Here is a 13,812-nt window from a genome sequence, read left to right on the forward strand (position 1 = left end):
CTGCTTATTTTGCTAGATAAAAAGTTCAATAGCTTCAGTGTCTTTCTGGTGACTGTTTACAGTCACAACAAGCTTACCAACAAACTATGTGCAGGTCCAAGTAGTTGTTATATAGCTGCAACATCAGAAATTGGTGGCAAGGATGATGGTGGCCTCCAGGTAATTGAGAAAAATTTCACTTGTGGGACAAGAAAGTGAGAAGAATGCAAAGAAAAACTTCTTCCTAGTCTTAAGCTCTTGCTGTTTACCTGCCGGTTAGCTGGAGCCAAGGTTCTTCAAATTTTGTTGGTGTTCCTTTCTGTCTGGTCAATAAAAGGCCATAAGACAAGGGAGCAGAATTAGGCCATTTGGCCCATCAAGGCTAATCTGCCATTTCATCATAAATGATCCATTTCCCCCCTCAACCTCATTCTCCTGGCTTCTCCCAGTAACCTTGGATGCCCTTGCTAGTCAAGAATCTATCAATCACCACCTTAAATATGACCAATGACCTGGCTTCCACAGCCGCAGTGAATTCCACTTCACCCCCTCCCCCCACAGCTAAAGAAATTCCTCCTCATCTTTCTAAATGGATGTCCCTCTTATGAGGCTGTGTCCTCTGGTCCTAGATTCCCCCACCATAAGAAACGTTCTCTCCACATCCACTCCATCTAGGCCTTTCATTTGATAAGTTTCAATACAAAACCCCCTCATTCTTCGAAATTCCAGCGAGTAAAGGCCCAGAGCCAACAATCGCTTCTCATATGATAAGCTTCTTATTCCTGGAATCATTCTTATGAACCTCCTCTGAACCCTCTCCGGTGTCTTAAATAAAGGTCCCAAAGCTGCTCACAATACTCCAAGTGAGGCCTCACCAATGCTTTAATAAGCTTCAACATTACATCCTTGCTTTTATATTCTTGTCTTAAAATGAATGCAAACATTGAATTTGCCTTCCTTACCACTGACTCAACCTGCGGATTACCCCTTGGGGAATCCCTTTGCACCTTGGATTTTTGAATTTTCTCCCTGCTTCAAAAATGGTCTATGCTTTTATTCCTTAAATCAAAGTGCATGACCGTATACTTCGACACTATATTCCATGTGCCAATTCATTGCCCATTCTCCTAATCTATCTAAATCCTTCTGCAGCCTCCCTACTTCCTCAAAACTACCTGCCCCTCCACCAATCTTTGTATTGTCTGCAAACTTGGTCACAAAGACATCAAGTAATCAATTCAGATCATTGATGTAAAAACACTTTATGCGAAGACCAGCTCTCGTGGTTATTTCATTCACATGGCACAGAGTTGGAATAATTATGTCACAAATGCTGTAGAGACCTCTTTCCAACCTGTAGTTGTTATTAATTCATTACCACCTTGTGGCAAAGATAGCATTCTTCAAAAAGAATTCATGATAACACCAGAAAACATTTTGTGCAAATGTTGATCCATGCTGCTGTTATATTTTTCTGCACATTGGTGCCTTTGTTCTGTCAAATCTGCTTAATTTGTACATTTCTAAGAAGATCAGTATCTGGTTTATTATCACAAACATATGTCAATAAATTTGTTGTTTTGTGGCAGCAGCACCGTGCAAGATTAATTACTATAAGTTGCAATAAAAAGGTAGTGCAAAAAAGGAATAGCAAGATTGTCTTCGTAGTCTGCTCTGAAATCTGATGACAAGAGGAGAAGAAACTATTCCTAAAGTGTTGAATTTGTGTCTTCATGCTTCTGTACCACCTCCCTGATGACAGTAATGAGAAGAAGGCTTGTTCAGAGTGCTGAGGGACATTACTGATGGGTGCTGCATTCTTGAGGCATTGACTTGAGAAGATGTCCTTGTGGGGATGCTTGTGCCTATGATGGAGCTAGCTGATTCTCACGCCCTCTGCTCCTCTGCAGCCTCTTTTGATTCTGGGAATTGGAGCCTCCATGCTGGGCAGTGATACAATCAGAATGCTTTTCATCGTATTTCTGTAGAGATTTGCTGGACTATTTGTTGCCATACCAAATCTCCTCAAACTCCTAATGAAGTTTACCCACTGGTGTATCTTCTTCATGATTGCATCAATACATTCAGCCCAGGATAGACCATCTGAGATGTCGATACTCAGGAACTTGAAGCTGCTCATCCTTTTCCACTGCTGTCCCCTCAATGAGGACTTGCGTGTTCTCCCAGCCTCCTCCTCTTGAAGTCCACAGTCAATTCTTTGGTCTTAATTAATGCTGACTGCAAGATTGTTGTGATGCTATTCAACTAGGTGATCTATTTTGCACCCATGTGCCTCCTCGTCACCATCTCCGATTCTGCCAACAACACTTTAGCATTGAGTTTTGGGCGCCTTGGGGTGCAGGCTGACCACAAAATTCTGCAGAACTTGCTGGCACATAATAAATTTTGAATGGCCAACAATGTTTACGTTGGAGGATTACTGAAAAAGGTCATTGGAATTTCCACTCTTTTCGAGTGATTACACTGCAAAGGCCTCTGCTTGCGGCATCATCATTTGCTGGGAATGGGGCAGGATCACAGTTGGTAACAATAGTGGTGCTGGGGAGATGTACTAGAGTTCAGACTTGGGGTTTCAAGGAGGCTTTAGGAGGGAGATTATGCTCCCTTTTCATTTTGAGATGAACAGTCCATTGTGTTTCTGCAGGAGTGGCTTGGCCATATGCATTGCTGGGTGCCACTGATGGCCAGTCACTTCCATGCATTCGCCACAAAATTAATAGAATGTATGGGGGAATAGTGTGCCTTTGGTCATCAGTCCCGATGAAGGGCCTCAGCTGAAAACGTCAATTGTTTTATCCCCCTCCATAGATGCTGCTTGACCTGTTGAGTTCCTCCAGTATTTTGTCTGTTTCTCTGGATTTCCAACTTCTGTAAAATCTCTTGTATTTTAGCCATTTTGGAGATTTGAGACCTTTTTACACTGCCAGGTACATTTTCAACCACTACTTAGAAAGCTGGGAACCTTTTCCTTGTTCTAAGATGTAAAGTTTGCTTCACCACCCCACCTTTAACTATGTATTAAGAGTCAGAGGTACTTTTTTATGGCGGGTAGGATGGGGAAGGAATAAGCAGCATTCAGCTTTTAATGTATATGGCATTCTTGGGGTGAGAACTGGATTTTCCATGGTCCTAAGCTTCAATTGGCTTTAAACTGAGTGAATTAAATTCTTGGAAGTTGTTCAGCCCTGAAGATGTACCTGCTTGAGTACTGAAAACACGTACTCACATCTACCGTGATGAAATAATAAATTCCAGGAAAGTTATGGGTAGAATTAATTACCACTATGGTAACAATCTTGACCTGCTGCAACTCACCTACAATCACAAAAGGTCTACAACAGATGCAATCTCACCAGCTCTCTACTCTGATTTGGAAAACCTAGACAACTGTCAAACAATCATCACGGTGCTGTTTATTGATTACAGCTCAGCATATGACACCATTATCCCCTTTGTACTAGCAACCAAGCTTCAAATCCTGACCTTCTGTGCCTCCCTCTGCAACTGAGTCCTTGGCTTCCTTATTCGGAGACCACAGTCAGTGCAGATCAGTAATAATATCTCCTCACTGATAATCAACCATGCTCACCGCAAGGATGCGTTCTTAGCCCACTATGCTACTCTCTGCACTATGATTGTGTGGCTGAGTGTAGCTCAAATGCCATCTATAAATTTATCAATGACACCGCTGTTAGTAGATTCTCAGATGACAATGAAAATGGATATAGAAGTGAGATCAGCTGGTTGAGTGGTGTCACGACAATGGCTTCACACAACATCAGCAAGATCAAGGTGTTTATTGTGATCGTCAGGGAAGGTAAACCACACTGGTCCTCCTTGAGATGTTAGCGGTGGAAAGGGTTAACAGCTTCATGTTCCTGGGTGCTAACATCTCAGCGGCCCACACATTGCAGTCATGAAGAAGGCAATATAGTGGCTCCTTGTGAGGAGCTTCAGGAGATTTGGTATGTCAACGAAGTCTCTTCTAAATTTCCACATATGCAGTGGAGTGTGTTCTGACTGGGGCCTCCATACCAGGCTGTGATGCAACACATTTGCAGGATTGTAAGAGGCTGCAGAAGGTTGTAGACTCAGCTGGTTCCATTATGGTCACGACCCTCTCCACCGTCAAGGACATGTTCAAGAGGCAGTGCCTCAAAAAGGCAGCATTCATCACTTAAGGGCCATCACCATCCAGGAAATGTCCTCTTCATACTATTACCATCAGGGAGTTGGAAGATCCACGCTTAACAATTCAGAAACCTCTCCATTTCTTCCTTTCCATCAGATTTCTGAATGGCCCATGGACACTACCTCACTATTCCTTTCATGTTTTTTTACAATCTTTTTATAACTTGCAGCAGTTGATAAATTGTTTTGTGGCACTGCTCCCACAAAATAACAAGTTCCATGCCATCTAAGTCAATGATATTAGATCCAATTCTGCCTTGCCTTCATGCCAAAGGAGGATCCAGAACGTAGAGAACAGAAGCCTGTGTTTTGACCTGGTTCACTGAAAAAATGGAACTCCTTAATGACTGGATGCTCACAGTCAGATTATCTGTTCCTTTTTTCCAAACCTGTATTTAGAGGTGAGCACGCATTTGTGAACTTACAGCGTGGAGACATGCTATGTTTTTTGCAAGAAGGTGATGAAGGGAGCCACTGGTGTTGGAGTGGGTCTCAATGTGACATGCCACCTGTAACTGCTGACTCATAGTTCAGGCACACCTAACTTCAATCTTAACCTCTGCCACCCAAGTGGAGTCTGCGTATTATTTCATTGACCGCTGAAGCTTTCTCTGGATGCTTTGAATTCCTCCTACATCACAAGTACGTTTGGTTTAAGTGGTTGTTTGGCCACTAAGTTGACCTCAGTGTGTGGATATTTGGATCAGTTCTGGTGCAAGTTAATTGAAGTGTTGGGTGAATAGTTTGCAGAGAAAATGGATAGGGGAGTAAAATTGCTCTGTGGGCAGCATCTGCTTGATGGACTGAATAACCTCCAATGTTATCAGGATATGTGGAAATGTTTCAAATCTGATAAGTCGGCTATTGATTTGATGCTTATGTTAAAGTTGGACATCGGACCAGTGGGTTGCAACCAATCTCCGATCCTGGAGTTGACATCGAGTGGGAAGCCTTGGGTGCTTATTGCAGCAGGCAACCCAGCCTATTCGTCTGCAGTAAGCCCAGGTGTCTCTGGTAGTCTTGCTTCAAAACATCTTGCATGATTATAACTGCCCCAGATAATCATTATCTTGCTGCAACACTTGCCGAAAGTATTCTCGTCACAGACTGATCCATCTTTGGCTTTTTGCATAGTTCCATCTACTAACAAGGTATGCTGAAATGGACCTCTGCAAACCCAACCATTTTTTACCAGCTTGGTGGCCTGCACTGCACGGCATGTGGACTGCAGCCCCTAATCCCCAATTCCACCCCATTAATTTTTCAAGAATAAGCTTTTGAGAAGATGTTGCTGTTTTATGATAGTTTTGGGTGAGCAGCAGGAAAGAAAGTGGAATAGTGTCCCAGAAATTAACATTGAGATACTACAGTTGCCAGATCTTGTTGTTGTTTGCTACAGCACTGTTTTGGATTGAATATTATGAGCACTTAATCCAAAACAGTTGCTTATTATGTCCTGGAAAATCCAAGTCAATTGTGAATTCGGTCACTGCAACATTATTGGCTGCAAAACTGAGAATCAATGCAAATCCGTTGAGAATTGCAGACAGTGCTGCACAAAAGCCCTCTTGTGTATGATTCATTCCTCAGCTGGTTCTTTGGAGATGACAGGAGGAGCAATGGATGGGAATAAACATGGTGTCATGAAAGTTGTAGTTCGGGGGAGGCAGTAAGACCTCTGAAGCATTTTATATTCTTTTTAACTGTTGTGCTTATGCTTAATAGCAATGAAATTAAAATGTGAACAACACAACCATTTCAGCATATGTTGTTTGTAGATGATACAGTGCAAATGCCCAAGGATGGATCAATCTGCGATGAGTATACTTTTGCCAAAAGTGTTGTAGAAGTTGCAGTAAGATGATGATCTGGGGCAGTTGTAATCGTGAGAGACATTTTGAAGCGAGACCACCAGAAACACCTCTGCTTACTGCAGACTGAATAGGCTGCATTGGTTGCTGTGGTATTTGCTCAAGCCAGTGAGGCCTCAGGTAGTGAGACTTTTCCAGAATGGTTGTCATAAAACACAGTGTCCCTTTATGGAATAGGAGATGCCAGAGACAGACGAGATAGCTGAAGGATGGGAAACATATCCAACAGCATTTTGTGTGTATGTTGCTTGGATTTCCAGCATCTGCAGATTTTTCCTCTTGTTTGGAACTAAGGCTCTATTGTCTATACAAGCTTCAAAATATCATCAGCTATCTGCTTCAAGTTTTCATTAGCTTTAGCACCTCTATTGTGAATGACGAATGACCTTGCGAGTAAGGAATTAAAACAAATATAATTTACAATGATTAATATCCGTAACGAATGAGCCAATTCTGTACTAAAAGTAGCAGCTTTCTCTTCAGATTTCAGAACAGTGTGCGTGACAGGGGTCCATGCTGTTCTCATTGTGTACACTTAGAATAAAGGAATGCTTGAGTCGTAAGAGTGCGTGTGTTCTGGACCCAGTTATTTTATTATTGGCAGTGACAATTACTTTGACAGTGTCCTATTTCGGATCAGAAGGGTCAACTATCCCTTTAAGATATTACATCTGACTTCTGTCAGAATACTCTGTAGAATGGTTCCATTCAGCAAATTAGGTCCATGCTAGCTCCCTGTGAAGTAAATTTCACGCCTGGCCAATTCTCCCTCTCGCTTGTTTTCATGTAGCCCTGCAATCGCTAGTCTCGCATGCCAGTCAATTCCCATTGATCCTGTTTGCCACTTAGGTACACTTTTTCTGAAGCCAATTAAACTGTCTCAAAGTGAGAATAATGTGTGGTTACAGTTCTGCCTTTGATATTCTCCTGAGACTCGCTGTTCTGGCCTCTGGAGGGGCAGGTCATTTTGTATGGACATCACTTCCTGTACATAGGCTGTTTTTAAATATATCTCTATCAATTCCTGCGTGGGTTAATTTGGATTTTGATTTGAAGCATACGCTGGAAAGACATCCAGCTCCATCCTCCTTTTAATCACACTTGAAATAGCAATTTCTGGGAATCTTAAGCTTGTGTTAATATTGGTAAATATTTAGTACATGGATATAATTTGACAGAAGTTTATCATTATTACGATATCATTGCACCATGTGTTGATTGTTTACATGGTAGAGTTATAAAGTATTGTGTTTGTGTTAACACCAATTGTGAGAATAATTGGCAGTATTAGTATATTCAGGCGTTCAATGAATCTGTAATGAATTTAGAACATATTTTCCTTTCTGTAGTTTCACAAGTAAGATCTCATTTAAAAACCCTGAAGAAAGCTTCCTTGGGTGATTTTTGAGAAGGTATTTGTTGCATAGCTTTGTACATGTGCACTGTGAAGACAGTAGACTTGCTGATGGGACAAGTTAAGACAAAGTACTGAAAGGTGCACATTGAAAATGGAGACCACTGTCTGTTTGTGTTGGGTGGGGATGTACTGTACAGAAAAAATGTAATAGACATTCTGTTTTGTTTTCCACCTTGTGAGTGACCTGATGGGTCTTGGGTATTTATTAGGTTCAGTCAATGAAAACAAATAGCTCTATAAACTGGCACAACCTGTTACATTTATTTGTTGTGCAGGTGTCCATCAGATACTTTGAGTTAAAGTGGACTAAAATTTTTGGCAAATCACTTTGTGTTACTGGAGAAAATTCTTGTTTGAATGTAGTCTCATTAGTCCCATTATGAATGGCTTTTGGGAGTGTTCCCACTTGAAGCCAAATGTTCTGTTTCACATTGATATCTGCATCACGTGTGTCTCCCCTCTTTTAAACTAACATTGCAAATTACTTTCAGTCATCAATGTATCAGACACCAAAATTTCCAGTTCTCTCTCAAGATAACTTTGACCAAGTTTTGTTCATAAGACCATAAAGCATAGGAGCAGAATTAGGCCCTACGGCCCATTTGAGTCTGCTTTTCCACTGCGAAAACTGATGCAAAATAATTCATTTCATCCACCATTATTAGCTCTCCAGTTTCATTTTCCAGTGGTCCAATATCCACTCGTTATATATCTGGAAAAAAGCTTTTGGTGTCCTCTTTTATATTATTGACCTTAATATTTTATCTTGCCCTCTTTTTTTTTAAAGCTTCCCAATCTTCTACCTTCCCACTAATTTTTGTTATATCCCCTCTTTTCCTTTTATGCTAACTTTGACATCCCTTTTCAGCTACGGTTGTGTCATCATCTCTTTAGAATCATCTTTGGGATCCTCCTTGCACCTTCTGAATTGCCCCCAGAATCTTCAGCTGCTGCTGCTCTGCTATCATCCCTACTGTTGTCCAGTTTCTCTCTTACACCTGTAATTCTCTTTATTGCACTGTAATACTGATACATGTGACTTAAGTTTTTCCCTCTCAAACTAAAGGGCGAATTCTATCATATTATCACTGTCAGTGTAACTTTTTGGTTTAGGCTATTTAGATTTAGCAAATGGCTTTGGCTACCAGTCTCCTGTTCCTTGATAATGTATTGTAGATTTAATTTTGGAACAATGGACTCCTAAAAGCTGTGAATCCCAAACCAGATGTTGTTGGCCTCTGTGGGATGGAAGTGAATCAGAAGCTGTGAGGTTTGTATGTAGTTTCAAAAGAAAACATTGTATATACTTTGTAAATATGGAGTTGTCCTTTGTGTTTAGCACAGAAATATCAAGCCCCACGTTGGGCCAGCAGACCTTTCCACTGAAAACGTCTCCATATGATGCCTGTTGTACCTTGTTTTATCGAATAAGGAAGCTGCTTTGTATCTACCAGTAACTCTCTTCAGCGATTTCATTCACGCAACAATCACCACCTCCTAAGTGTTCCTTTTACATTCAGCTCCTTAATCATATCCCGTTGATTACACAACACTTAATCTAGAAATGCACATTGCCTAATGGGCTCAACCACAAGGTGCTCTAAAAAGATACTTTGTAGGCCTTCTGTAAATTCCCTCTCTTGGGATCCATTTCTCCTATAGTTCAGGATTTATTTTCATTTAGCCTGTTTGATATTGTTGCTGGCTTTTTTTCCCCCCACCACAGCTTTTTTAAATGTACCTTTATATAATTTGGAGAAACCTGACATTTTTGAAATTGTGTGTGTGTATCTATATATTAAAAAAAAATATGGATCATGTTGGAGTTTAATGAGATGGTAATACTTAATCACTGCTTAAACTTGTTTGGACAAGTGTACTGGAATTTTACTTGGTGCCCAGGATGTCTTCCTAAGAACAAAAACATTCATGGAATCAGCACCAAGTGGGGATCATTATAACATTTTTTTAAAGATGTGTTACTATCAACATTACTGCACTAGGAACCTGGTGGAGACATCTGACTTGTTGAACTTGTACTGAGACACATCTCTGAGCTGAGAGCCATGCAACCAAACACAGACTGGCAGCTTCCATCACATCCCGTAGGAGATGATGAGAGAGACGAAGGTCTGCATACATGTGCAGCGGGCACTGCCAGTCCCTACTATAATAGCCTGTGCTCACCTCAGTGACCAAAGCACATATCTCAACACTGAGTCCTGACCAGTCTTATAAAGCAGCCTGTCCATCTGGAGGTGGTTCATTGTAGTGAGCAGGGATTTGCTCCAGCTTCCTGGCATTTGAGTTCTTGCCTCATTGGCACGTAGCAGCATTGAAAGCAGGGTATTGTGCCAAGATGGAAAGGATTCTATCTAAATCTCACACAGTTTACGGCGGTGTGATGTCAGCAGTAGCTTTCAATTGTCCACTGGAAATAGTTTACAAAGAAATCTGAACTTAGGATCAGCATTATGTGGTACTTCATGCAATTTAAATGATGCTGTGAAGGAAAATCTAGGATAGTGACTGGAATATGGTTCTGACTGAAGTAATTCTGTATTTGAAACATCCAGAATAATGGGCCACTCTTGTAGGGAAAAAACGAATACAGTGAAGGAAATGATTACAAGCTTGCCGCTTAAAGCAGCATGTTGTTATGCTTCAACGTGGCCATATTCTAGGGTGGTGTTATCCACTTAGATCGAACAATCCGCATATGTCTAATAGAATTATTGATTTGGTAAATGAAAAGTGGATAGTAGATGGTATGAGTGGAGAAGTGACTTGATAATCGGAGCATAATTACAGCATGGAAGGAGGCCATTTGTACTGGCTCTTCATGGGTAGTTCCTCTCGTGACTCCCACTCCCTCTCTGCCTCCCCAACTCCTTCTCTGAGCAGCTTCCCCTCAGGCCTGAAAACTCTTCCAATTCAGATCCATCCCAATCACTGTGAGCACTCTAGTTATATCTGCCAACACAACTGCCCTAAGCAGTGCCCTCTGCATCCTGTCCACTCTGTATTCTTCCTGAAAGCATTTCTCCTTCTGTTTTTTTCTAGGTCTTTTGCCAATCACCTTTATATGTGCCCTAGTCCTTAGCTGTCCCTCAATGGGGAGGGGGAGAAATTCTAACTGCATTGCCAACTCCTGGGTTTAAAAGCTGCTCTGATCTCTCTGCATCCTCCCCTACACCAAAGAGTTCTGATGACTTGCGGTCAAGATGGCACTGAGCTGCGATGTCTGATTACATGGCTCAGATTAATTGTGTTTTTTTTTAGGTTTTTATGTGGTTGGTTTTGGGGTAGCATGTGGAGTTGGGGATCAGGTTAGGCTTTGGGGATATGGATTGATGGTGAAGTGGAGGTCAGGGCCATGAGCCAGTGTTTGGACTCCTGGACTAAGGTTAATGTTCCTGTAGGTCAGTTCTGATTTCTCTCAGTTGTGTCAATGGGGGGGGGGGGGAGTGTGGGATCAGGGTTTGTTTTTACTGTTATTGTCTCATTTTTTTGCTGCTTGTGTTCTGATGAACATTGTGGGCATGCCAAGTTGTCACTGGAATGTGTGGCGAGACTAGCGGGTTGCCCCAAGCACATTCTTGAATGTGTTGGTTGTTAATACAAACATTGCAGTTCACTGTGTGTTTCACTACATGTGATAGCTATATCTGTATCTGGAAGATAAGGAATCTAACCTTCTCCAGTCTTATTTGTATCACAAAATGTCTCGTCCTTGTATTTGTTTTTCTAGCACTCTGTAAAGCCTTCGGAAGGGTATTGCCCAGAACTAGTATTCTCGTTATGACCAAGCCAATGGTTTAAATCTTTGAGATATTATAATATTTTGTTATGACTTCCTTGCCTCCTGTTTATAAACTGCAGGATACAATATGATGCTTTCACCTCTTTCTTGTTGAGGTTTTATAAAATCATAATGGGTATCAACATCAATAAGATGAATAGTTGGTCATTTTCTCCCAGAGGGAAGAAGTCTAAAATTAGAGTGTACAAGTTTAAAGCCAGTGGGGAAAATATTTAAAAGATATCCCAGGGCATTTTTTTTTCAATCTGGGTGGTGCTATGTGGAACAAGGTGCCAGAGGAAGTGGGTACAATTAGTGTTTGAAAGATATTTGGAACAGTACATGGATCAGAAAAGTTCAGTCAGAATAGGGCCAATGGAGGAAGATGAGACCATCTCAAGTAGACAACTTGGTTGGCATTGGCAAGTTGGGCCGACAGATCTGTCTCTATGCTCTGACTCCACCTGCCTTGCCTTGTACCCCAGACTTCTTTTCTTTTTAAATTTCCACCTTGAAGTGGCATAATAGGTATACTCACGACTAATTACAGATTGTTTTCATTGGTGAATATAATTCTGTGGGCTCAGAATAGGTTTAGAATGTAGTTAACAAATTTTTTTTTAAATGGCAATTCTTGTTTCCTTTCACTCCTCCAATGAAAATGTCCAACTAAAACTGAGGAGTAGGTTTAGTACAGGGGATCGTAGTTAGCTTCAGCTATCTGCAAGCAGGCTTACATTTTACGGAGTTGTTCTATGAAATAATTGTGTGATTTTTTTTAAGTGGCTCTGAGCTCCTTTCTAAAATTGATACGTACAAAACTTTAGGAAGTTCTGAAGATGCAGATCTGAATTAGTTATCAAATACCTTGTTTGTGCCCATCGTGCTTCATAAACATACTGTATGTTTGAAGCTAATGACTTTTGCCTCTGTTTGTTCTCTTTTGCAGAATTGAAATACACGTGATGTGACACTGTGGATGACGACACTGAAAGAAAGCAAAAAGTAAAAAGGTATGACTGACACTTGGCAAAGCTGGTGCATTTTTATACATTAGAAGCTAAATGGAAGCATGCTAATTTGTCTACGAAGCAAAAGTTCAGAGGGAGCAGGCCTCTTATCCATTTTATTTCTTGAAGTTAAATACTATACAGTGTTTTAATATAACGTGTGTATACACGGTCCACATACAGCCTTGTTCACCAGGAATCGAGTCTGAGCTTTAAGAGAGCCAAAATGAAACAGAGCTTCAATTTATATCTTGAGTCATCTTTTGAATGAGTGTGAATTTATTTCCATTTCTCTGTCGGTTGCTGATGAGGGCACAATAGGACTCTGCTAGAGGTGGGATAGAAGATGTTTGATTTTGTTACATAGATAGTTTGGTATATCAAATGCTTCTGTCATTTTGTCAATCTTAGTGTGGATTTTTTCATTGATTTTATTGTGTTTCCTTGTTCTGCTTTGAATACTCTGAGAAAATGAATCTCAGAGTAGTACATGATGACATATATGTACATTGATTTATGTTGTGTTTCTGTGTGCTCCTTATGAACCTCAGGCTGTCAGACCCATTCCTTGAGCTTCTATATTTGAACAATTATGGTCCAGGATTTCATGTTGTGCTCATGCATGTTGTACTAATTGCAGGAGGATTTGAGGACATTCTTGAATTGTTTGCATTGTCCACAGTGATGTCTTGCCTTGATAGAGCTCAATGTAGTACTCATTTTGGGCCTGTGAATGATGGGCAGACTACATTAGATTGGGTGTAATTGGGACCTCTGGTCCAAGGAGATTAGGTCTGGAAATGCAAGCCAAGTTTGGCTATTTGTTCTGCAGTAGATTTGGAGGATTTGTAGAGATGACATTGTTTGTTTTTTTTCTAGATCCCTGAATTGCCTGCTCTAGGTAGCTTGTATCTCAGAAGCACATGAATTGAATTGACTTTATTTCTTACATCTTTCACATACATGAGTAAAAATCTTTACATTAACATCTCCATCTAAATGTGCAATCATAGTAATTTATAATGGAACAGTCAATGTAACATAGAAATACATTCAAATCAGCATGTTAATCAGTCTGATGGCCTGGTGGAAGAAGCTGTCCCAGAGCCTGTTGGTCCTGGTTTTTATGCTGTGGTATCGTTTCTCGGATGGTAGCAGCAGGAATAGATTATGGTTGGGATGACTTGGGTTCCCAATGATCCTTCGGGCCCTTTTTACACACCTGTCTTTGTAAATGTCCTGAATAGTGGGAAGTTCACAACTATAGATGCGCTGGGCTGTCCGTACCATTCTCTGCAGAATCCTGCAATTAAGGGAGGTACAGTTCCCATACCAGGCAGTGATGCAGCCAGTCAGGATGCTCTCAATTGTGCCCCTGTAGAAAGTTCTTAAGATTTGGGAGCCCGTACTAAACTTCCTTAATGGTCTCAGGTGAAAGAGGCGCTGTTGTGCCTTTTTTACCATACAGCTGGTGTGTACAGACCACGTGAGGACCTCAATGATGTGGATGCCAAGGAATTT

General features: G+C 41.0%; 1 protein-coding gene across 4 annotated transcripts in view; it reads left to right on the forward strand.

Annotated features, from left to right (window-relative positions):
* Positions 1 to 13,812, forward strand: part of rhbdf1a (rhomboid 5 homolog 1a (Drosophila)) — a 387,291-nt gene that overhangs the window by 90,068 nt on the left and 283,411 nt on the right. For all 4 annotated transcript variants that reach the window (XM_063058802.1, XM_063058799.1, XM_063058803.1 and 1 more), the window contains exon 2: positions 12,231 to 12,294. The gene's annotated coding sequence lies outside the window, so the exon portion shown is untranslated. The remainder of the gene's footprint in view (positions 1 to 12,230; positions 12,295 to 13,812) is intronic.

Source organism: Mobula hypostoma, chromosome 9 (genome assembly GCF_963921235.1).
Source record: "Mobula hypostoma chromosome 9, sMobHyp1.1, whole genome shotgun sequence".
Lineage (NCBI taxonomy): Eukaryota > Metazoa > Chordata > Chondrichthyes > Myliobatiformes > Myliobatidae > Mobula > Mobula hypostoma.